Below are 26,102 nucleotides of genomic sequence, written 5' to 3'. Positions count from 1 at the left end.
GCCTATAAGGTACCAAGAATGGTTAGGATCTTAATACTTGGAGATGAAGTAGTATTTTCAAGGCTTAGTGAAAGCATGAGTGTAGAGGTGATGTTTAGGAGATAGTAAGGAGTCCAGTTTGCCTGGAAAACAGGGTTGTTACAAGGGTGTTATTGGAGATATGGCTAGAAACGGAGATTGAAAAAATAGCAACAATAATAGATAAAATAAAACAAAAAAAAGTTTTAAAAAAATGATAGTAGCTCATATTTTTTGCATGCTTACTATTTGCCAGATAATGTGCTGTGCATTTTATAAGTAGTATTTTATTTAATCCTCACAACAACCTGGTGAGGTAGGCACTATTTTATTCCTTTTTACAGATAAAGAAACTAAAGAATAGATCTAACAATTGCTGGAGAAAGAATTTGAGTCCATGCAGTCTAATTGCAAAGTGTGTCTTCCTAATCTCCGCATAATATACAAACAAATCATAGAATGCTTTGAATTCTCTTTTCTGTTCCATGCTGGGAAGTTTGAACTTGATTGACTAAATAGTGAGGAGCCATCAAGTTTTTAGCCATACAGTGATGTAATGAAAACTACATTAGGAAAGTAAGCCTGGTTATGAAGTGTAGGATCAGTATGGGGAGAAAGGAGAGATAGGAAGCTATAGTTTACTCTCTTTTTTTTTGGATGGAACCCTGGACCTTGGGGTTATCAGCACTATGCCTTAACCAACTGAGCTAACCAGCCAGCCCTGGAGCTAGTTTACTCTCTCCCTCCTCACTAGATTAGGGTTTCTTGAGGCCTGGGCAGGTGTCTCTGCCTCCCCCTTCCTCTCCTTCCCTCCTTTCAGCTCCAGAATCTACCTATTGTGTTGTCTGGCATATTTATTTATTTTTTAAAATTTGATCTTTTTCTACCTCACCTTATTCTAAAAAGGACTTAAGGTGGCTGCCTACTAGCTCAATAGACATTTGCTGAGTTAATTAATAAACTACTAGAAGTATATATAGATGTGTCTATAAAGGGAATACTGTGGCTTTGGTGGAAGGAGTAATGCAGCCCTAGAGTTTGGTGATATGCTGTATTTTATATAAAAACCCTATAAAGCAAAAGGCCAGGACCACATTTTTAGCTTGTGAAGAATTATATGCCGGAATATTAATGATCAGTTAATAATATTAGCTATATCAGTTAATAATACTAATAATACTAATAATAATACTGCTACTAATAATACTACTAATAATATCCAAATTTAGAGGGTATTCAGACTTTAAATAGATATTTAGGCAGCAGGATGGCACTGAAGAATTTTGGAATGGTGGATAACTGATTAAAGCTTTAGGGAGATTCTGTGATCAGTTAATCATGGCTAAATAAACACCCTGAAGAAAGATGGTCAACGATCTAACACACCCAGCCCCTCATTTGCCTATGCCAATAACTTTTCACCAGGGCTGTCAAGAAATCTCTCTTACATAAAACAACAATAAACTTTGAGGGTTTTATTAGCCCTCTCCTCTTGATCAGCCATCTGTGGGCACTGAGAGATACATCATCTTTTCAGTCTCTATTCAAAAGCCTCTCCAGGGATTTCACTATTAATAATCATGTTCGTCTTAATTTTCTTTCAAACCTTTCTTCAAAATCACCTGTTTTCCATCCTGTCCTTTACCTCTTGATTTTTCTCTGAAACCTCTTCAGTTTTTCCATATTTTAAAAAAACATCTGACCAATCGAGGAGGACTATGTACTGTCCTAGTCAGTGATACTCTTTTTCTGTCTGTTTTTTTGTTTTTAAGATGGCCAGTAAGGGGATCTTAACCCTTGACTTGGTATTGTCAGCACCACACTCTCCCAAGTGAGCCAGGGCCTGGCCCTGTCTTTGTCTTTTTAATGGTAGTTGTGTTGGCTTTGTTCACAGTTGGACAGTATTCAGATTGTGAATGCTCATTCAAATTGTGTGGTCAGTTAATAGCCTTCATATGCTTTCCTTCATTTGTGCTTGAACAAGTTCTTCCTGGTGCTACATTTATTTGCATTTTTCATATTTTCTCTAAAAGCAGGAAAATTTTTAAATTGTGTTTAAACATTACAGAAAAATAAACACATAACTTCCTAGTCGTTATCATATCCGTACAGTCCTTACAAGTTTAATTTATATGTTGGGTTTTTTATAGTCTTTTCATTTGGCAATACATTGATGCACCTTTCCAGATGTCTATAAATTTATCATTTTTAATGGACACATAATAACCAAAGCTTAGGGACTGGCTGGTTAGCTCAGCTAGTTAGAGCAAAGTGATGGAACAGCAAGGTTTGGGTCCCCATATTGGCCAGCTGCCAAAAAAACCCAAAAAACAACAACAAAATAACCAAAGTTTATTCTGTGGTTATTTGGCATTTGGGTGATTTTCAGTTTGTTTTTATTTCTGTTTTGCAATTCTAAATTGTACTGTTGTAACATCTTTTTATAATGTTTTTTCCCCCAATTTTTCCCTTAGAATGTAATCTGTAAGGATAGGCTTAAGGATATCACTTTTTAGCCACATTGTCAGGTTATTCTTTTTTTTTTTTTTTTTTCCCCGACTGGTAAGGGGATCGCAACCCTAGGCTTGGTGTTATCTGCACCTTACTCAGCCAGTGAGCTCACCGGCCATCCCATATAGGATCCGAACCCGTGAGGTTGGAGCTATCAGCACCACACTCTCCCGGGTGAGCCAGGGGGCCGGCCCAGGTTGTTCTTTAGAACACCTACCAGTTTAAGGGCCGGCCCGTGGCTCACTCGGGAGAGTGTGGTGCTGATAACACCAAGGCCATGGGTTTGGATCCTATATACGGATGGCTGGTTAGCTCACTGGTTGAGCGTGGTGCTCACAACACCAAGCCAAGGGTTAAGATCCCCTTACCGGTCATCTTTAAAAAAAAACAAAAAAACAGTTTATATTGCCATTAGCTACTAGTTAATATTGGGTTATATAATTTTTTTCTTCTAGGATAATAGTGGTACCTCATGGTTTTGTGGGGGGGGTTGATATTTTAAATGTTTTATCAAGAAAAATTTTAAACATACAAAACTCCTAGAATAGTACAATTAACACCCTTATGCCCACCACTTATATTTAACATATTGCCATATGCTTAATAATATATTTGTGTTAAACCTTTTAAAAATAAGGACATCATGATACTATGCCTTTAAATACTTAGCATGCGTCTCTCACAAATGAGGACATTTTTCTACATAATCATAATACCATTATCATGCCTAGCAGAATTAACAGTAATTTCTTAATATTATTTAACTTTAAGTCTGTAATTAAGTTTCTCCAGGTGTCTATTCCTATAGTCTTTTTAAAACCTAGAATACTTCCTATTTCGCATCCGTGCCCCTCCCCCATTTTTTCCATGGCATTGATTTATTGACACCTGAGCAGTGTGCTTATTTAATGTCCCACATTCTGGATTTATCTGATTGTTTTCTTTATATCATTTAAGTTGTTCCTTTATTCCTTGTATTTCCCTAAACCAGAAGGTTAAAAGAATTATTACATTCTAAAGACTTGAATAGATTCTAGTTAAACATTTTGGCAAGTATACTTAAATATTCTTCACATTGCATCATATCATGAAGTACATAAATGTCTGGATGTCCCATTATTATTGATGATAAATTCAATCACAAGGCTAAGGTAGTGACTGCCAGATCTTTCCATTGTCAAATTGCATTTTTTTGTGTGACTATCAAATGTTTTTTTTTAAATTTTTATCAATGAAGAGCATTTTTTTCAAGTGATAATAAATGTAGCTCATCTTGCTTGAACTAATTTTTCACATCATTTGACCATTTATTCAGTGTAGATTTGGTATTTTCCTTTTACGTTTGTCCTGTGCATTTAAAAATTTTATCCAGTGTAACAAAGAATAGTGCATTGTTAGAAAAAGTAACTTTTAAGTGTCAGGATATAGGTAAAACCAAGTAAAGTTTAACGACAAAGGATGCAGATTGCAGTAATATAATAGGGGCATTTATTCGACAGGATTTTGTGATGATTCATGTTTGCTTTTTAAAGAAACCATTTTAAGCAGACAAACTTAAAGAACATAAAGCTCTTGAATTCATAAAAGTTGCTTTATGCACTCACTGAGAAAGAACCCCAAATTTGTTTTTATTCCTTGTCCTCTGAGTGTTTCATTTGGTTGTCTTTTATATACAAATTCTTCTTTTTAAAAAATTTTGCTTTGTTTTTTTTGTTGTTTTTTAATTACTTCTGATTTTATGGAACTACAAAATGCAGAAACCACTTTACTGTCATTCTCAAAGGTCCATTTTATTTTATTTATTTTTTATTTTATTTTATTTTACTTTATCAATATACAATGTAGTTGATTTTCATGTCCGTTTACCAATTCCTCCTTTCTCCCCTTCCTCTCTCCCCTCCCCCATCAACATTATATCTTTTCACTTGTCTTAACAAGTTCAAGGAATTGTGATTGCTGTATACACCAATTCTTTATCAGTTTTAAATAACTATTTCTTTTGTCATTCCTATTATTGATTTTTTTCTTATTCCATTTTTTTGTTATGAATCACTGCATACTTAAATGGGATTTTCCTTTCAAACTACAGAAGCAGTGTATGCTTATTGCAACAAGTGGAGCATCATCTGAGGTGTATGAAAAGCCAATCATCTGTCTCCTCTTGTCGTTGCCTATCCTCCAAGCTACCCAAGTGTAATAGCCTAGTGTGATTCTTCCGTATTTTTCTCTATGTTCTTAGAAACATAAATACTTATACTGTATACATACTGATTCATTTTCTCTCTCTTATTATATGAGATTATCATGATGCCATACACGTTAATGCACAACTTCTATTTTTGTACTTTTTAGGATATAATACATTTCCTTCTTAATCATTAAACAAATATCTAATTCATTTTTTACTATCTGAATAATATTCTGTTTACATAGGTTTCACTCAATGGGTATTTAGGTTGTTTCTGATTTTTTTCCTATCACAAACAGTATTTGCAATAGACGTCCTTGTGCATATATCTTTAAGAAATGGAGCTTTTACTTTTGTGGGATAAATCTCCCACTTGCATTCCCTATTCTGCAAATTGCCGCTTCTAATCCTTTACTTATTTTTCTCTTGGATTAATTTTATATTAATCATTTTGCAGGTGCTTTTGTGTATTGGGGATATTAGCCCCTTTATTGTCGCATGGTACAAATATATCATCCTAATCTGTCATTTGGCTTTTGACTTTTTGGGGTTTTTTTTTTTACATATAGACTGTTTTAATTTTTATCTAATCATATCTGTCAGTCTTTTTCTTTATGGTTTCTGGGTTCATGTATTATTCATACCACCCCGCTGAAGTTAATAATTCTTCTAGATTTTATTTCTGTATTTTTGTTTTATTATGGTTCATTTTTAATCTTAATTTTTTCTCTTCTTCTTTGGGTATAAGCACAGTATTGCATTTTCTAATTTTTAAATGATCCCTTTTGAACTTTGAAGAAATGCTTTTCTAATTGTACCAAGTCATTTTGAATTCTATACTATACTATACTATACTATACTTGTACTTGAGAATAGGAGCCCTAATACAGTTCTGTCTATATGTTTGCTAAGCACAGAGTATTCATTTTTGTTATCAATAATGATGAAATGGTAGCTGCAGGACCTGAAAGCTGGTTTTAGGACTTTAGTGTTTGATTTAAAAAGTGACAATTACAAGGGTGTAAAGCACACACAAACACACACACACGCCTGACAACACTGTCATCATGAATATATTAAGACAGTGGAAGGGAAACACGATCACTAGCTGATTCTGAGAATGATGGCCTAAGAACTTCCCTGACTTAGAGCCCCAGATCTTATGATTTAACTCTTGTCCCAGACAGACTTCACAGAGGAAGAAAGCCATTGTTCTTTAAAGTTGTCTTCTGTCACTGTCTTATGGCAAGACAACGTTCATTGTATAACATGAAATGAAAGACTTCTCTGCTAAGAAGCTTTGGACAAATTGTTCACTTGAGCCTTAATTTTTCCTTTTGTTCCATGAAGGTATTGGACCACATGATTGCCAAGCGCTAGTTCTTATTCTGCTCAGATTCTCTTCAAGTTGTTTTGTTTTATTTTTGTGGCTGGCTGGTACTGGAATCTGAACTCTTGACCTTGGTGTTATAACACTGTACTCTAACCAACTGAGCTAACAGTCAGCCCACTCTTCAAGTTGTTTTTATGTAATTTTTTATTATTTCCTGGATCATAGGATTTAGTTAATTTCTCAATGTCATTTGTATATTTAGAGCATGAATTAAAAGATTGATACTTCAAACCTGTGTGTTGGTTTGTGACAGTAGCTTTATTATGATTGAAAGAGTGTGGTGGTGTTCATAATTAGAACATGATATGTAAAGCAGTTTTTCCTCTAAATTTTATTTTACCTGCCTACTGTGGTATCTGACAAGATGGAAAAATCTCATTGAGCCTCTGACTTATCCTATTGATTTATAATGTACTTGATTTTTTTTTTACGTATTTAACATGCTTGATTGAATTATTAACTATATCTGTGTTAGAATGAGTAAATCTCAGATTTCATATTTCAGATTTCACTAATTTGTCTTTTGTTTCTTACACTGTCAGTACTGAAGTTTAAAAATTAATGTTAATATTTCCTAATTCCTTAAATTGTCTGTTTTTCCTGACCAAGAGCAAATCAGGGTTGTTACAGTATTGAAATGCCAGTCTCCTTGACAGATATTTTGTTGATCCTTTCAGAGCACTAATTTTTTCTGATTTGACTGGAGGGAGGTCTGCACAAATTTTCCCTTGGGAGCCATGGATTTGGGACTAGGAAGCATATAATTGTTTTATAAGGACTTCACGAAATGGTATAGGGAGGATGAGATTGAATCTTATGTTAGTTGTACCAAGGCAAATCACTTTAACGGTTCACATTTAAATGTTTATTCAGACACTTTATAAATGTTCTGTAAGTTATCCTGAAACATTTAAGGCTATGTGATTAAAAGGCCAACTTAAATTTTAAGTACTATTTAAGTATTTAAGATTTAGACATTTATGAAAATAATGTTATTTCAATTAACTATTCCACAAATTTTTTTGTTTCTTATATAGTAACTTTAGGAGCAGGAAAGTACCTAGCAGAGTGCCTGGTACATAGTAGGCAGTTGGTACAGGGTGGTTAAACAAATGCATCCATTGTGAAAGTATTCAAATTACAGTAGATTAGACATCACGAGGGATTTCTGTACACACATTTTCTATTTTTAAAAAAACCTCATGCTCTGTAAGTCTGAAATTATTTCAAATATAAAGTTAAAAAAGTCTTGCAAAAGAGTCTTATGATGATGGTAAAATGTCAAGAATATTATTATTAGCCATCTTTGAAAGGGAGAGGTTTTGTACCTAGACAGCACATCTAGGAGGTTTGCATTTGTCATAAGCTGAAGAATATGCTTGTATTTATGAGGCAGGTACCAGAGGAATTTTAGTATTTTTATTTTACAGAACTACTTAAAATATTTGAATAGAAATATTCATTTGTTTCAGTAAAAGCATATAGAAGAATAATTAAATTTCTTGATAAATAGTCCTTGTGTTTTCTTAAATCTAGAAGGAAGTTGAGATTCTGTTTAGCTCTGATGATCCTCTCGTTTTATAATTTAAGATTCTTTGGCCCTGAGAGATTGTGTCCTGCCCCAAATCATGCAACTTTATAGGATGGCCACAGCTAGAACTCAGGGCACATCACCCTCCCTGATCCCTGTCATGCTCAGAGTAGCCCTCTTTCCATTCTGTCACCCTGTGTTTCATTATGTTGAGTAATGTTAGTCTATGCTGTATATGTACCCAGTTGATTTTACTACTACTAATTTGACATATGTCTGTACTGAGAGCATTAAAAAAAAAATGGATAATACCATGGTTAGGAAATGGTTGCATGGGCATTAGGCTTTATTTTATTTCCTTATATGGATGATGCAGCAGCTATGGTAGTGCACAGTTGTGAACCTAGGATATCTGTGATTTCCATTTATTTGTTTGCTTGTTTTTTGCAGTTGTCATTTGTAATATTTTTTTTTTCAGAGTGTAAGTAGGAGAGCAAATTTTAAATTAAAAAATATAATATCACCAACATATTTACAGTTTTACAACAGAAAGATTAGGAAAATGACAGGAAGGTCTGTAGTTCGCTACATTTGTGACCTAGGGCAAATCATGTAACCTCTGTGGGACTTTATTTCTGATACCTACTTAATTAGAATCTTCCAGGGATTCTGCCCAGGACATATGTATCTGTTTTTTAAAATGTGTTAATTGAAGTGTAACATACAAAGAAAAGTGCACAAATCATAAAGTTAATAAATTATAAAATGAACACACTTGTGTAACCACATAGGTATTTTGAAAATACCTTGAACTTCCTTAGTGATTATGATAAGCTGTCCTTGTTTAAAACCATTGGACTAGAGACTGTAGATAATTTCATGTCTTTTACAACTCTTTCTAGAGTAAAATTAGCAGGAACAGTGGTAGAGATAAAGAATTTGTCCAGTCACAAAAATTTACTTTGAATAGGTATACATCTAGTCTTTTCTTCTGATGTTTCTCTTCTTCCTCTTTGCCCTTTTTTCTTTTTTCTCTAGGTCCTGGGAGGAATGGAGAGGGTTCCTATTGACTGTCTTTTCTGAGAGTGGTCATAGAGTTCTTTAAACAGGTCTGTTGATTCTATAGAATACAAATGAATTTTTAATTTATAAAAGACTTAGTTTTAACTTAAAGGACTTAATTAGAAATAGACTTTACTTTTCAAAAAGAAGGCATTTTGATATCAACATCTGTAGGGTATTTTACTTTGGTCAGCTGCATTTGGCATGTGAGTTGGATCCAAACCAACTAAATTAGATCTGCTTAATAGAAAAGCATTTGAGTCATGTCTTTATCAGTTATGTTGAATATGTGTAATATTGGCAAAATTCTTTATTAGTTCCATGGAAGGAAGCAAGAGATGAAAAGGTGAATTTCTCAATTGTCTATGATTCTGGAGGGAAATGGAGGCATGGATAAATCCAGAAAGGAAAATAATTCTTTATATGGCTCTCTTTCTGATATTCTCAGAATTCATAACATTGGGAAAAAAATTAAAGCTACCTTACAAATCTCTGAGAAGGGCAGGTGTATACAGTTATTTTCATTTGATTATCTCTCTCTATGTTATTCAGGCAGATAAAAACTTTAGCTCATTGATTTCCCAAACTTGTCTTCACATGGGAATCACCTGTGGAGCTTGGAAAACTACTGAAGTCTTTATCTCCTCCCCCACCTTGTGATTTAATTGGCCTTGTGGATATTGCCTGGTCTTTGGAATTTTTAAAAAATCCCTAGGTGATTCTCAAGTGTAGACAGGTTTGGGACCACTGCTCTAGCTATTTAAAGCAGAACTGACCACAATGTAACATGTAACTTTTTTTTTTAAATAAGTATTTGGATAAATATATAAGAGGATAAAGATTTTAATTTAAGAATCCTGTGCTTGGGCTGGCTGGTTAGCTCAGTTGGTTAGAGTGCGGTGTTGTAACATGTAGTTAAAGGGTTTGGATCCTCATACTGGCCAGCGCCATAAAAAAAAAAAAATTCTGTGCTTTAAATCTAAGTTTCTACTAGAATGTAAGCTCTATAAAAGGAGGTACCATGTCTATATTTTCTTTAGCATTTAGAACAATAGCGCATATTGCATAAATATTTGTTGAGTGAGTGAATGAGCTTATAAGCTTCTAGTGAGCTGAGAGTATGCTTTTTACCTAACATTCAAGTAGTCTAAGTGTGTAGAGTGGTGTGGTGGTGAAGCTTCTAGAATCTGACTGCCTGGGCTCAAATCATGGCACGTTCTAGCCAGAGGGTCTTAGGCAAGTTGCTTAACTTCTCTGTGTCTCAGTATCCTCATTTGTAAAATGGGGTAATAGAACGTATTTCATGGGGTTGTTGAGGGAACTGTTGAGTTAATAATGCGGAAGTGTTGGGCCGACCCTGTGGCTCACTCGGGAGAGTGCAGCGCTGGGAGCACAGAGGCTGCGCGTTAGGATCCTATATAGGTATTGGCCGGTGCGCTCACTGGCTGAGCGTGGTTGCAATCCCCTTACCGTTCACAAAAATTTAAAAATAAAAATAAAAATAAAAAATAATGCAGAAGTGTTTAAAACAGTGCCTGGCATATAGTTGTGTTGTGTAAATATTAGCTACTGTGCAATTTCAGAAGCCTCAGGTTCTCTGCAGTGTGGATAATTTACGTGTAGAATACTGTTTGAGGAAAAAGGTAGAATATGGAATCAGCTGCATTAGATGTAGTTAAAGAAGCCTCCATAAAGATGATGAATTTTCTTTTTTGATCAGCTTAATGAGGTATAATTTACATACAATAAACTGTACCCATTTAAAGTGTACAATTCAATGCATTTGACAGATTTATTTATTAGTTTATAGTATTTATTATGAAACAACTGCCACAACTGAGATACAAAAAATTTCCATTGCCCCAAAAAGTATCCTTGTGCCTCTGCAGTCTGTCCCTCCCAACACCCCCGCCTATGTGTAGGGCTTTGCATTTTCTAGAATTTTATATCTGTGCATTCACACAGTATGTTCTCTTTTGTGTCTGGCTTCTTTCACTCAGCATAATGATTTTTATATTCATCCATATTAGAGCATGTATCAGTAGTTTATTCCTTTTTAATGCAGTTGTATTTTGTTGTATGGATATAACATGTTTATTCACCTGTGATAGATATTTGGGCTGTTTTCCAGTTTTGGGTAATTGTGAATAAAGATACTCTAAGCATTCATGTACAAGTGTTTGTGTAGACATGTTTTCATTTATTTGGGGGTAAACACTTAGTAGGATTGCTGGGTCATAGGTATATCATTTTAAGAAATTGCCAGTTTATTCAGCAGGATTTCCATGGAGGATGCATTAGTTACCTATTGTTGCATAATAAATTACCACAAATTTAGCAGCCTAAAACAACATGTATTTATTATGGCAGTTTCCATGGGCCAGGAATCTGTGCATAGCTTAGATAGATCCTCTGTTTCAGGGTATCTCACAGGCAGTAGTCAAGGTGTCAGCTAGAGCTGGAGTCTCATCTCAGTGCTTGACTGAGGAATAATCTTCTTCTAACCTCACTTGGTTGTTGGCAGAATTCACTTCCTCAAGGGATGCTGGATTGAGGGCCTTGGTTTCTCATTGGCTGATGGCGAGAGGCTTCTCTCGGTTCCTTGCCATGTGTCCTCCAGCCCTACAAGCTGAGAAGGCAGCAGAGAGAATCTCCTAGGGAGATGGAAGTCACAATCTTTTATAACCTAATCATGCAAGTGACATCCCATCACCTTTGCCATATTCTGCTGGTTAGAAGCAAGTCACTAGGCCAGCCTACACTTAGGAGGAAGAGATTACACAAGGGCATGAATACCAGGAGGCTGGAGTAACTGGTCACCATCTTAGAAGTCTGTCTATCACAGAAGGCATGTGTATTAGTCCATCTGTGTTGCTGTAACAGAAATACCTGAAACTGGGTAATTTATAAAGAACAGAGGTTTATTTGGTTTACGATTCTGGGACAGCTACATCTGGCACGGTCCTCAGGCTGCTTCTACTCATGGCAGAAAGCGGTAGGCAGCTGGTGGGTAAAAGCAGATCATATGGCAAGAGGAGGCAAGAGAGAGAGAGAGAAGGTGCCAGGGTCTTCTAAACAATCAGCTCTTGCGGGAACTAATAGAGCAAGAACTCACTCACTACCCCTCCTCCCCCAGGGAGAGCATTAATCCATTCATGAGGGATCTGCCCCCATGACTCAAAAAGTTGCCAGCACTGCCACACTAGGGATCAGATTTCTTCATCGGTTTGGGGGGGACAACACATCCAAACTCTATCAGCATGGCTTAGTGCCAGTCTGGGACTAGTTAGGACATTACAGTTTAAAAAAAAGTAGTTTGTAAGATTTTTTTTTTTTTTTTTTTTTTTTGCCTTCTCTGTATCAAACTATATCTCTTTCTTCCTCTCTCTTTTTCGTCAAGCTCTCTCCCCTTCAAGAACAGAAACATAAAGGTCATTCCCACAATGAGATTTTAATCCTGAGTGTTAATTAAGGCCTCTCCCTGAATCATTTAGTGTTTATATATGTATTTTTTAAAGCATTTTATTATGGAAATTAAGACAAGTACAAAAGTAGAATACTACTATGAACCCCTATATACTTTTCACCTAGGTTTGACAAATTATGTTATCAATTTTGTATTTATAATTTGCATACAAAAAAATACACTTATTTTAAGTGTACTGTTTGCATTTCAACAGATATATGAGGAGTCTTCAAAAAGTTCATGGAAAGATTCATATAATCTTTTAATCCTATTTTTCCATGAACTTTTTGAAGTACCCTCCTTTATGTCCCCACAATCAAGATGTACACTAGAATAATTTCACACCAAAGGTCTCTCATGTCTCTGTGTAATCGCCAGTCCCTATCCCTACCCCAGTCCCAGGCAAGTACTGATCTGATCTCTCTTACTGTAGGTTAGTTTTGCCTGTTCTAGAATGTTATAGAAATGTCTAGATTCTTTTGATCGCCATGAAGTTTTTGAGATTCATCTGTGTTGTTGCATACATCAGTAGTTTATAATTTTTCAACCCTGATACTGTTGACATTTTGGGCTGGACTATTTTTTGTTTGAGAGACTGTCTTGTGTATTGTAGGATAGTTAGCAGCATATCTGACCTCTACCCACTAGATGCCATTTAGCACTACCCTCCCCAGTTGTAACAATCAAAATTGTCTCCAGCCATTGTGAATTTTCCCCTAGGGCACAAAAATCCCCTCTCGCCTGGTTGAGAACCCTTACAATAATCCATTCCTGTTTATTGTTGGGTAGTATTACATTGTAGGGATATACTACAGTTTGTTTTTCCATTTACTAACTGATGGACATTTGGGTTATTTCCTGTTTATTTCCAGCCTGAGGCTATTATAAATAGTGCTGCTATTAACTTTGCACAATTCTTTGTGGGATATGTGTTTTCATTTATTTGTAGTAAATACCTAGAAGTAAGAATGCTGGGTCCTTTGATAAGTGTATGCTTAACTTTATAAGAAACTGCTTAACTATTTTACAAAGTATTGATACCATTTTACATTCCCACCAGTATGGAAGTTCTCTAGTTGTTCACATTTGTGCCAAGATTTTATATTAACTTTCTTCTTAATTTTGTCCATTATAGTAGGTATGTTATTTCTCTGTGGCTTTAATTTGCATTTTCCTGATGCCTAATGATGTTGAACATCTTTTCATGTGCTTCAGTTTGTAAAGTGTCTTTTCAGATCTTTTGCCCTTTTTTTATTGGATTGTTTGTCTCGTTAGAATTTTCTTTGTCTTTTTCCTTCAGTGCACATAAACATATGCATACAATTAAGAAGATCGAAATAATATATATAGTTTTATGTAGTTTTATATTTAAAATATAAACGTTTCCCATGATGTTAAATATTCTTGAAAACATGAGTTTCAATGGAGAGGCAATATTTGAGTATATTTAAATTGTTTAACCACTTCTGTTGTTGAACCACAAGATGGCTTCCAATTTTTCACTGTTGTTAATAATGTTTTGATGATCTTTGAATATAAATCTGTGACCGCATCTTCATTTATTTATCAGGTTATACTCCTAGATGTTAAGATTATGGTCAGTTAGGGCTGGCCATTTAGCTCACTGGGTTAGAACATGGTGCTGATAACACCAGGGTCAAGGGTTTCGCTCCATGCCAGCCAGCCGCCAGAACAAAACAAAAAAAGATTATGGTTAAGATGTTAAAGAGAATTCTATTTGCTTATATATAAGCAAAATATAAATGTTGATTTATTTCATTGTATGCTTGCCACAATTGAGTATTTTATTTAAAAATCTTTGCCAGTTTGATGTTGAAAGAAAAGCATATTTTACTTTGTTTCTTTGATTATTTATGAGGTGTAACAAATGTTCCATTTGTTATTGATTCTTTTTCCAATTTTATTAATTTTTCATTTTTGGATAGGTTTTTCTATTGAGATGTTAATGTTTTCCTTAATTTTTAAGAGTGCTTTAAATATTAAATTCATTAACCTTTTATCATTTAGAAATGTAATCCCCAATTTGTATTTTGCCTTTTTATTCCTTTGACCTGCAAAAATTTTTAGATAATAATATAATTATATAGTCAAATCTATATTTTGATTTAGCTCTTCTACAGTCCATGAACTGAAATATATTTGAATATATAACCAGTGTGTGATTATAGTATTATGATTTTATTTTTTATATTTAATTCTTTAACCAGAATTTTTTAGTATACATTATAAAGTGAGAATTTTGTTAAAAAGTTTTTCCAAATACTCAACCAATTTGTCCCAAACTACAAAATAAAATTATTCCCCATAAAAGAAATATGATACAACACTCATTAATGAACAGTCAGAAGAGAACTAAATAAAAAGAAGAAAAGTCACCCACAACAATGTACAAAATGGAGGCAGTATTTGCAAATCATATATCTGGTAAGGGATTTGTATCTAAAATATATCAAGAACTCTTGCAACTCAGTTATAAAGAGACAACCCAATCAAAAAATGGGCAAAGGATTTGAATAGATTATTTCTACAGAGAAAACATGCTAGTGGCCAATAAATATATGAAAATATGCTCAACAGCATTAGCTGTCAGAGAAATGCAAATCAAAACGACAATGAGATATTACTTCACATCTACTAGGATGGCTATAATCAGAAAGATAATAAGAGATAGTGAGGATGTGGAGAAATTGGAACCCTTGTACTCTGCCAGAGGGAATGTAAAATGGTATAGCTGCTTTGGAAAACAGTCTGGCAGTTCCTCAAAAGATTAAACAGAGAGATAGCACATGTCCCAGCAATTTCACTCCTAGGTTTATATATATATATAACCCAAGAGAAATGAAAACATACATCCACACAAAGATTTGTACACAAATATTCATAGCAGCATTATTCATAATAGCAAAAACTAGAAACAACCCAAATATCCATCGACTCATGAAAGAATAAATAAATGTGGTATTTCCATACAAAGGAATATTACTTGGCAAGTAAAAAAAATGAAGCACTGGGCTAGCCAATTAGCTCAGTTGGTTAAGAGTTCAGTGTTGTAATACCGAGGTTGAGGGTTTGGATCTCTGTACCAGCCAGCTGCCAAAAAAAAAAAAAAATGTTCTGTTACATGATGCATACAGCATAGACAGACCTTGAAAACATTAAGCGAAAGAAGCCAGTCACAAAAGACCACATATTGTATGGTTCCAAAGACAAAAGTAGATTAGTGATTGGCTAGGGTTGGGAAGGGGGTCAGTGGAGGGAAATGGGAAGTGACTGCTAAAGGACACTGGATTTCTTTTTGGAGTGGTGAAAGTGTTCTAAAATTGATTATGGTGATGGCTGCAGAACTGAATATGCTAGAAACTATTACATTTATATACTTTTAATGAATGTATTGTATAGTATGTGATTGTATCAATAAAAATATTACTAAAAACAAACAAAAAGTCACCCACAATCTCACCACCCAGATGTAGCACTGTGAACACTTTAGTGAAATATTTTTCCAGCTTTTCTAGTCTTTCTTCTTCTCAGAAATGCTTATGTTGTAATTATACTGGTTTTTAATTTGCTTCCCCCTCCATTTATTATCTTGAGAAAAATCATATGACATTTTTTCTTTTTATTATGAAAATTTAAATATACCAAAATTTAGTGAATGATATAACATCCACATGTACTTACCATCTAGATTTAGCAAAAATTAACATTGCTATTTCACTTAATCTTTTTTTTTTTTTTTTTTACTGAAATATTTTAGAGCTAATTGCAGACATTGCGTTGGTTCACCTCTATTTCAGTTTCTGTCCCTAACAAGTAAGGATGGGAGCGTGTGGGTGCAAAGAAAAAAAAAAGTAATGACATTTTCTTATATAATCACAATACCATGTCACACCTAAGAAAATTAATGTTTTAATATTATCCAAAATCTAATCCATATTAAAGTTTCTTCCATTTATCTCAAAATGTTGGTTGGTTGAATCTTACAGCAGTTTTAAATATTATTAGGGCTGGCCCGTGGCTCACTCAGGAGAGTGCGGTGCTAATAACACCAAGGCCATGGGTTCGGATCCCTATATATGGATGGTTGGTTAGCTCACTTGGGAGAGCATGGTGCTGATAACACCAAGTCAAGGGTTAAGATCCCCTTACCGGTCATCTTTATTTTATTTTATTTATTTATTTATTTTAAAGATGACCGGTAAGGGGATCTTAACCCTTGACTTGGTGTTGTCAGCACCACACTCACCCAGTGAGCTAACCAGCCATCCCTATATGGGATCCGAACCCGTGGCCTTGTATCAGCACCGCACTCTCCGGAGTGAGCCATGGGCCGCCCCTACTGGTCATCTTTAAAAAAAAAAAAAAATTATGACATTTTAATGACTATAGTATTTCATAATATAGGTGTGGCCTAGTTTATTTCACTAATTTCCTGTCTTCTTAAAGTTTTTCTTAAAAAAAAAAACTGTTACATAGTTTGTAATATAGTAATAATATGGTTTTTCCCCTTGGGTCCGAGATTTATGCAGTATAATACTTTTTAAATTTCCAAGTGGCTAGACTTACTACTTTGAAACTCTTTTGGGGGATGGGGGGCAGCTGGCCAGTATGGGAATCCAAATTCGTGACCTTGATGTTATAAGGCTACACTGTAACCAGTTGAGCTAACTGGCCAGCCCTAAAACCTTTATTATTTATTAATTTCTAGTTTTACTGCATTGTAGTTAATATGACATGTGTGAAGTGTTTGTGTGTGTGTTGTAATATGTGATCAGTTTTGAAATTATTTCATAGATGCTTTGAATATAAAAGTGTATTCTCTTTAGGATACAAAGTCTACCTACGTGTTAATTATGTTAATTATGTTAAAATCCTCTATATCTTGTGTTTTTTTACTTACTAAAGCTGTCAGAGACTGATAGCAATATTGTAAAACCCCTTACTACAGTTGTATTTGCTGATTTCTTAGCCTTAGGTTTTTGCTTTTTAAAATTTATTATATGAAGTTCATTAATATTGTATCTTCATACAAGTTGTATTTTTATCAATGTAAAATTATTCTCTCACTTTGCTTTTTGTCTTGAATTCTACTTTGTCAACATGCCACTCTTGCCTTCTTTTTTCATTTGCGAAATATTAGCATACTGAAGTCTTTTAACTTTTTTGGGGCGGGGGCGGCAGTGGGGAAGGAGCTGGCTGGTTGGTATAGGGATTGAATCCTGCACTTTGGTGTTATCAGCACCAAACTCTAACCAACTGAACTAACCAACCTAGCCTTTTAACTTTTTAGTCTCCTTTTTGGGGGGGTGTATTATAATTGAATATTTCTTTTTGACCTAGTCTAAAACTCTTCATCCTTTAATAAGGGAGTTTAATGCATTAAATTAATGACAGCATGTTAAAAAAAAAATGTTCAAGGGGCCAGCCTGTGGCTCACTTGGGAGAGCGTGGTGCTGATAACACCAAGGCCACGGGTTCAGATCCCTATGTAGGGATGGCTGGTTAGCTCACTTCGGAGAGCATGGTGCTGACAACACCAAGTCAAGGGTAAGACACCCTTACTGGTCATCTTTTAAAAAAATAAAAATAAAAAAATAAAAAATAAAAAACTGTTCATAGTACTAAAATGAAAGTGATGGTGATTATAATAGTCCATCTTTATTTTGTACCTTATAGATCTCCTTTTCAATAACTTTTTTAAAAAAATAGCATTTGGTGTTATATTTTCAACATTTAGACTGTTTAATTGGTTTCATTTCCTTCTCCTCATTCTCAAGGTCTTTATTTTTATTCATATTTACTTTATTATTCAAGTAATATTTTCATGAAAAGTACTTGATTGGTATACTTTCATCTGAAAGTGTCTTTATGTCAGTTTCACACTGAATGACAACTTGGCTGGGGGAGAGGGAAGAATAATTAAGTCGCATTATTTTATCCTCCTAATTCTTTACTATTTTACCATTGTCCTCTGGTCTTGCAAACAGAAATCTGAGGTCAGTCAGATTTCTGTTGCTTTGTGAATGACCTGCTTTTTCTTCTTGAGTGGTTGTAGAACATTTTCTTAATAGTTGAAATCTAAAAGTTTCACCAGAACAAATCTAGTTGTCATTATCTTTTTGGTAATTTTTCCTGGTATTCTGTGAGCTCTTTTGAACTAGAGATGCAGAACATTCTTTGACTCAGGAAAGTTTTCATTTCTTTTTTAAAACTGTGATTATTGTTTCTGCTCTTTTATTTCAGGGATAACAATTAGTTGAAGTTTCTCTCTTCTCTTCTTACCAGTCCTCTCTTATAGTTTTCTTTACTTTGTCCTTTCCTTCTCCATTCTGGAAGACTTTTTCAAATTTGTCATCTTCACATTTCTAATTAAGTATTCTGCTCTGTACTCCTTCTTATAAAGATTTGGACTCTGTTTTGGCATATTTACTTATGATTTTTTTCTTATGATTTTTTTTTGTTTTCTTTTTTCCCCTCTTATTTCCACCTGCATCTCAACTAGCTCTTTTCATTTCTACCTGTGGACTTTGATTTCTCCTTTCAGTGTGTTTTATCAAGTTTGTTGAGAGTAATGTAGTTGATTTCTAAAATTTAACCTGTGGCTTCGTACATTCATTTATATTGTGAGGCACTCGCACAGAGGAATCCAAGACCCACGTTGGTTCTATAGCTCTTTTAATAGTTGACAGCTCTTTTTGGTGTTACAGCTCTTTTTGATGTTTCAGCACTTCATTGCTTGCAAGCAAGGAGAGCACTGGGGAGTGAAGACACCTAGACCAGTGTCTCCCTGAACAAAGGAAAGAGGTAGTTTTATATAGCCAAAATTCCCTGACTTCCCGCCCAAGTTTCCATTCAGGTCTTCCTATGTAAATGAGGGATGCAGTCCTGCTATTTTGTATTGGTTGATTGTGGGACACAATTCATTGGTCAGCTCTGGAGCCTAATTTGCATCCAGACCTTAGGGCGGTATGAGACTGTTGTTATCTCCTTATTAGCACATGGATACAGGCTTGTGCAGGAAGCAGGCAAGCTAAGTTGCAGGAGCCAGAGTTTGCTATTAAGACAGTCAAGCATAAAATTTCTAAAACGGTTTCTCGAGCAGAAAAAAGGGGAAGGGTTTAACAATTGGAAAATGCTCAGGGTTCCCTGCAACAATATCCATATGTTCATTTATTATGTAAACAAATTGATTTATTATATATATTTATTTTCTTAATTACAAGTGCAGAGTTTCTCTTATGTTGTGGAATATTTTTCAGTCCTTCCCCCTAGTTATTCTTCCTTGAGTAAGTAGAGGGGTATACAGGTCTAGCATTTGTCAAATTAACATTGTAGATAGGTTCTCCTCACTGGCTACCTGTATGAATTTGCCTTTCAAATGTTAAGATAAAGGGCCTACTGATGGATGTAGCTTCTGAATACTTTCTAGTGTCTAGCAATCATTTATGTGTCTCCTCCTGGATTGAGGAGAGAAAAAAAAAAATCCCTTCCCGTGGCCTGGTAATTTGACTTTGGAAAAGGGAATTTGATTTTTGATCATTTAAAGCCTAGGCTACAACTAACTGTGGTTCCCAGAATGTAATGCCAGGGCTTTTGCTGCCCTGGGCTTTTGCTCTCTCAGTCCTTCCTCTAGTTGTTTTCAGATCCCAAGTATGTACTACTTCGTATGTTCATAGAATCTGAAGTAGAGGGGAAAGGCCATGGGCATGAGATAGCTCTGACCCTTCTAAATGGGTCTCTCACAGCAGGGTGGTGTACCCCATCAGTCCCATTGCTGCTGCCAGGAGGAAACTGTTTTGGAGAAAGCAGAGCCACATGTTTGGGCTTAATTAGAAATCTGTTACCTTCCTGCCTGGCTCTATTGTATCTCAAGCCCCATTCCTCTTTTTTGGCATAAAAGTCATCTTTGGATCAAACAGTATTTTGAGCAGCAGTCCTAGCTTCTAAAGCTGTTATCACTTTGATTCTCAGTATTTCCTCAAGATGTCAATGAAAAAGTTAACTCTACTTGGGGTTGACTTTTTTGAAAGGAGGAAGATGAGAGAAGAATATGAAGAACAGCCACTAGTTGAGGAAGGAGTTAAAGATCTCACACCAAATCATTCCTAGTTTCTCAGGGAAATATGATAACACTGAAGTCAGCCAAGGTTTATCTTTTTTTTTTTTTTTTTTTTTTTTTATAAAAGATGACCGGTAAGGTGATCTTAACCCTTGACTTGGTGTTGTCAGCACCACGCTCAGCCAGTGAGCTAACCGGCCATCCCTATATGGGATCCAAACCCGGGGCCTTGGTGTTATCAGCACCACACTCTCCAGAGTGAGCCACGGGCCGGCCCAGATAGCCAAGGTTTAAAATAGTCATAGTGTCCCTAGATCTGGAAAATATGTTATAGCCCCCTCATTTTTTAAATGACAACATGTAGACTCCAGTGTTTCATAGAAAAAAAATAAGGTGGAACTCAGGGTGGCATAGTTCACTTTTTATTCTGTATAGTTATGTTTTATTTGATTTTTCTCACAAGCAGTATGCTCTTATTTCTTATGTTAAAAACAAAAAAATTTTAAAGAAACAATCAAAGTTATAACAAGCAAAAGAGAAGGCTTTTGTTCCTCTTCCATTACTTTCTTGGGGCAAAATTTTTAGCCACATTCCCCCACTTGACTCAGTGAACTCATCTAAAGGAAAAATAATGTATGAAAATTGTGGTTCTAAACTTTGGCTGCATATCAGAATCACCTGGGTAGTGTTTCGATACCCAAAGCTTAGGGTGCAGTGCAGACCTGGTAAGGCCAAGGCATTATTATTTTTTTAAGTTTCCCAAATAATTATAATGTGTAGCCAAGGTTGAGAGCCACTGAAGTTCTTTCAAAGCACATACTCATTTGATCTCACATATTCTGACTTTAAGGCAGTTCTGATTAGTGAGTGATAGGAGTTTGGATGTGTTGTCTCTGCCAAAACTCACGGAAATTTGATCCCCAATGTGGCAGTGTTGGAAACTGATTGAGTTGTGGGGGCGGATCCCTCATAAATGGGTTAATGCTCTCCCTGGGAGAGGAGGGGTAGTGAGTGAGTTCTCACTCTGTATCTATTCGTTCCTGTGAAAGCTGGTTGTTTAAAAGACCTCGGCACCTCCCCTCTCTCTGTCTTGCTTCCTCTCGTCATGGGATCTTCCTTGTACGGACAGCTGCCAGCTGCTTTCTGCCATGAGTAGAAGCAGCCTGAAGCCCGCACCAGATGCAGCTGTTCCAGAGTCATAAACCAAATAAACCTTTCTTCTTTATAAATGACCCAGTCTCAGGTATTTCTGTTACAGCAACACAAATGGACTAGAACAGTGAGTATTGGCCTAATAGAATGGATCCACTTGGTTCTGATATTTCTGCTAATAATGCACTGTGTGTGAGTGGAGTAGTCGGTCACCCTGGTGAGAAGAAAGTTTTGTATATGATGGAAAAAGCACTGAACTTGAGGTTGGAAGACCAACATCTAGTTTTGATACTGCCACAATTTTAGTCTGTAACTTAAGTGAAGTCACAAAACTGTCAAGTTTTCAGTTTTCCTTCTATGAATGAGTGGGGTAGTTAGAATAATTATTCTGTAAATTCTCTTCTAGCTCTAAAACTTCAGTGAGCCATTGGGGGTTGGGGAGAGGCAGATGGTGGAGTTTATATGCCTGAATAGTAGGTGAACAAGGGGGGCCAGAACACCGATGGGAGCATTGTTGAAGGAGCCACCTGTGGTTTGGGAGGGGAGCAGGTGGGTAGAAACAGTGTGTGAATAACAGCCTGGAGGGGGAGCGGTGGACAAGAATGGGAGACTGGCTTAAGATAACATAGAGTTGGAGGTGGTGGCAGTGGCTCAGCACCTGGTAATGATGTGGTTCAGGTTCTTATCTTACTGTCAAATGACTCACAGAAGGAATGTTGTCAGAGTAGCCCCCCTCAAAACAAGGAAATAGAAAGCAGGGGATATTTTTGTTGCATGTCTGAGATGGGGTAAGATTAGAAATATTGCTCCTAAGGGTTTAAGAGGATGGCTTTTGTTTTTAATAGATAATACATTCATATGGTTCAAAAAATCAAAACATAAAAAAGACATATGTATAGTTTGAAAAGTCTTGATCTAACCCTCAACTCCCATGGGCCTATTTACACACTTTTTCTCCCAAATTTTTAATATGAAAAATTTCAAACATACAGAAGAGTTGAAACAATAGTATGATGAACACTATCTGGTTTAAACAGTTGTTAACATTTTGCCATATTTGCATTATCTATCAATAGATTGATCGATTGATTGACCTTGGCTAAACGATTTGAAAACAGATTGCAGACATTATGACACTTTAATCCCTAAATGCTAAAGAATGCATCTCCTAAGAATTTGGTCAGTCTCTACCTAATTATGAATAACATTACCACACCCAAGAAAATTAAAAATAATGCCCTAATATCTTCTGTAACTCGGTTCACATTCAGTGTTCCTCAACTGTCTAAAAAATTATTTTTTGGCTGGTTTTTTGTTGTTGTTGTTTTAATGGTATTGAAGGAGGAAGAGCTCAGGGAAGAACTCTTCCACAGTAAGTAGAGGGACCCATCCTTCAGAAGATTCTTTTATTAAAACCCGGTGACATAAATAAGAGGACAGTACAAAAAAAATTGGTCCATGAAAAAAAATAACAATTCAGTTGATAAAAAGTTATCTTCAACAGGGGCACTGTAGGAGTGCTGTGCTTCCTTCTCATGGTTGTAGCCGGGAGCTGGGCCAGGGCTCAGCTGTCTCAGGTTGTCCAGTGTCACTGTGGGGAGATCCTTTCAATGGCAGGAAGGGGAAGATGGAGAGAAAATTCTGCGGTCCCCAGTGTAGAACAGGCAGGGATAAGGGGCTGGAGGATGTGCTTGTAGGAGCCTGAAGAGAGGGGGTGGGGAAGCAAGGGCTTTGTCCATTCTGTGGGTTTGAAGCCCATGCTGAATGGAATCCCCCCTCTTTGCCCAGCTGTCTCCCACCCTGCTGTGTTGAGTCTGTGAGCCTGGGATATGCTAACTTGGGGTGATGTAACCTGGAAGAAGACACTGAGGCTCTCCTGGAAAGAATGCAAAACCATCTGAGTACCAAGGGGCCAAGATTACAAGGTCCTACTGCTACCTGAGGGGTCTGAAACTTTGAGAGCAGGGGCTGGGAAGTCACAATCCTGTGAGGCAGGAGGAGGGAAGAGTCACAAACCCAATTCAGAGCTATTCTCCAGCCCTAGCACTTTCATTCCTCAGCACCCTAGAAGTCACCAGTGGGTGTCAACTGGACAGACAGTGGACAGGAAGACAGGGATGGCCCAGGGCTTTTACCTGTTTGATGTTAGGCCTGTTTCTCCTTATGGGATGGGGGGAGGGGAGGAGGCAGGGTGGAGTGAATGAATGAGTCACACCTCCAAGCAACAGCAGGAAGGAGCAGCCTCTGCTGGCAATGACACTACTCCAGATTAGATCCCTGGAGTTCTAATTCCCCCCCCCCAAATGCCTTGGGTTAGGGCTGATATGAAGGAATCCTACAGGGAATGTGCTAGGAGGGAGCAACAGTTAAAAAACAAACTCTAATACTGTTATGGACCTCTGACTAAGGAATAAGAGAAACACTGAGATAGCAAGCCAGTCCAGAGGGCTGGGGACTGACCTGGGTCTCAGTGGAGCCCAAGAGCCAGGGTTCCTTTAGTGCTAGAGGGCAACAAGTGAAGGGAGAGTTCGCTCCAAACCTGTGGAGGGAAGGAAGAAAATTGGATTCTCTTATCAGGAGAGCCAAGATCAACTAGCTTACAGAGTGCCCCCAGGCCTGAGTCTTGGGAAAAGGCCTAAAGCTCCCAACTCCTGGGTCTCTGATGGGCAGAATCAATGTAGCTGGGCCTCTTGAAGACCACCTAGCCTTAGGCCCAGTCCATTCAGAGCACTGGCCACTACAGTTTCTCTCTCTAACGGTACCTTGAGGTCCTATGTAGATGAGGGGAGGGTAGAAGCACATAGGGACTTTGTGGGACAATGGGAAGTTGGGGGTGGGAGAAGAGGATAATAGCCTTGTGAGAAAGAAATGTGAGACTCTCTTCATTCTGCTGTTGTCCTTCAATCAACAGCATCCCCTGGAATGCCCCAAGAAAGACCAAGGTAGGTGCTACAAGGCAGGCAGCACAGGGCTCAAATAAAGAATTGGTGCAGCCAAATCAGGGCTATGGGAGGAGCCCTGTGTATTTCGGATTCCCAGGGCTTGCTCTAATTCTTGTTGTCTCTGCTGCCCCTTGGAATAGAAGTATCAGCACATGGCCTCCTGAGCCCAAGGCTGGAAGTTGAACACAGTGCTGCGCTCTCCTTCCAGGTTACCCACCACATTGGTTATGATCTTGAGATCCTTGCAGTGGGACTGAAGCCAGTCATTGATGAAACCATGAGGGTCTCTGGCAAAGCTCCGCAGGAACTCCCACTGTATATAGCTAGCTGATAGTTTCTATTGTCTCATGGATTTTGTTGTCTAGAGTAACAGTTTCTTGTTGGCTGGCAGTGGACAGCAGAAAAGAATTCATCTGGGTCTTCAAGGTATCATTCACTTCCATATCAATGTCATAACAAGATGTCTTTTTCTGATCATTCAGGTCAACACTGATGACATGATTAATGATGAGGGGTTCTGGTGGCATAAGCTAGGCATGGAGCCATTAGGGTATCTCTATAAAAACTTCATATGTTGAGACTTAAAGATATGCTGGTGGTACTTGTCACAAATGACAAACTCCGGCTCGTTAGGGTCCTGGAGTTTATGTGTCTTAATATATTGCCAGTGTTTGTTTGGATGATCACTGGATCAGTCTGGATGTGGATACCTGGGAGGAGAGCTATGTGAGGGTCTAATTTAAACTGGGGAAGCTGGTAATCCAGCATCAGTAGGACAATACGCTGTATATTCACATCTCCTGGCCACTTCACCTGGAAGCCATCAGTCTTTGTAGTGGCAGTCCTGTGCCATTCTACAGATGATTTCCTGGCCCATACAGGTCTTTGTCCAGTTGGATCACCAGGAACTTAAAAAAGGAAGAGAACTTGCTCTTTTGTTTGGTAGCATCATATTTGGACAAGGCTGGCCTTTGAGGTAGAATTTTGTCAGCCATCTTCTTTTTTTTTGCATTGTGGTTTCGATTTTCGACCCCCTGCTACTGGACCTACTGGATCTGTTGAGGTGCAGGTCTCTTGTGGGACTGGTCCATCCCTGACTGAGCCACGACAGGTCGGACTGAAAGGTTCCCCCCATAGCCAGTGAGTCCCATGGAAGGTCCCTGAGGTGTCATTTGGCTGCCTGGCAGCATACCTGGTCTCGGATAGACCACTCCGGGCATCAGGGAGTGGTACAGCCCTTGACCCAGCGCCTCAGCTCAGAGCCACAGACTGGAAACCCTCCCGGGCCGCCACCTTCCTGCAGCTGCAGCTGCACCTTGGCTACTTTCTTCAAGCCAGGTCTAAGTAACATTCATGCATTGCGTTTGGTTGTTATAACTCTTGGTCTCTTTTAATCTAGAACTGTATTCTTCCCCTATTTTTTCCCACAAGATTTTGGCTTACTGAAGAGTCCACACCAGTTTTGTTGTAGCAAGTCCTACATTCTAGATCGGTCGGATTATTTTTTATGTAACGTTTCTTGTTCTGTCTCTTGAATTTCCTATAAAAATGGAATTAAGTTTAAAAGAGTTATTTAGACCCAGGTTAGGCATTTTTGGTAATAATACATCACAGATGATTCTTTGTATTTCAGATTACATCACATCAGGAGGCATAAATGAAAGGTCTCACTTTATCTGTTGCTGAGTTTGTTCACTAAGCTGATGACTGTCAGATCTCTCCATTGAAATGATACTCAGTTTTTCCGTTTGCAATTAGG

General features: G+C 37.0%; 1 protein-coding gene and 1 pseudogene across 4 annotated transcripts in view; one reads left to right on the top strand and one right to left on the bottom strand.

Moving 5' to 3' along the window:
- NCOA6 (nuclear receptor coactivator 6) overlaps positions 1-26,102 on the top strand; it is a 101,661-nt gene that overhangs the window by 6,013 nt on the left and 69,546 nt on the right. For 3 of the 4 annotated variants that reach the window (XM_063094931.1, XM_063094938.1, XM_063094921.1), the window contains exon 2: positions 8,680-8,750. The exons of the other annotated variant lie outside the window; for it this stretch is intronic. The gene's annotated coding sequence lies outside the window, so the exon portion shown is untranslated. The remainder of the gene's footprint in view (positions 1-8,679; positions 8,751-26,102) is intronic. 4 annotated transcript variants of the gene reach the window in all.
- LOC134373353 (SWI/SNF-related matrix-associated actin-dependent regulator of chromatin subfamily D member 1-like) lies at positions 24,351-25,338 on the bottom strand (annotated as a pseudogene).

Source organism: Cynocephalus volans, chromosome 1, assembly GCF_027409185.1.
Source record: "Cynocephalus volans isolate mCynVol1 chromosome 1, mCynVol1.pri, whole genome shotgun sequence".
NCBI classification, from domain to species: domain Eukaryota; kingdom Metazoa; phylum Chordata; class Mammalia; order Dermoptera; family Cynocephalidae; genus Cynocephalus; species Cynocephalus volans.
Note: the sequence above shows the minus strand (reverse complement) of the source record. Positions and strands in the feature narration are given on the sequence as shown.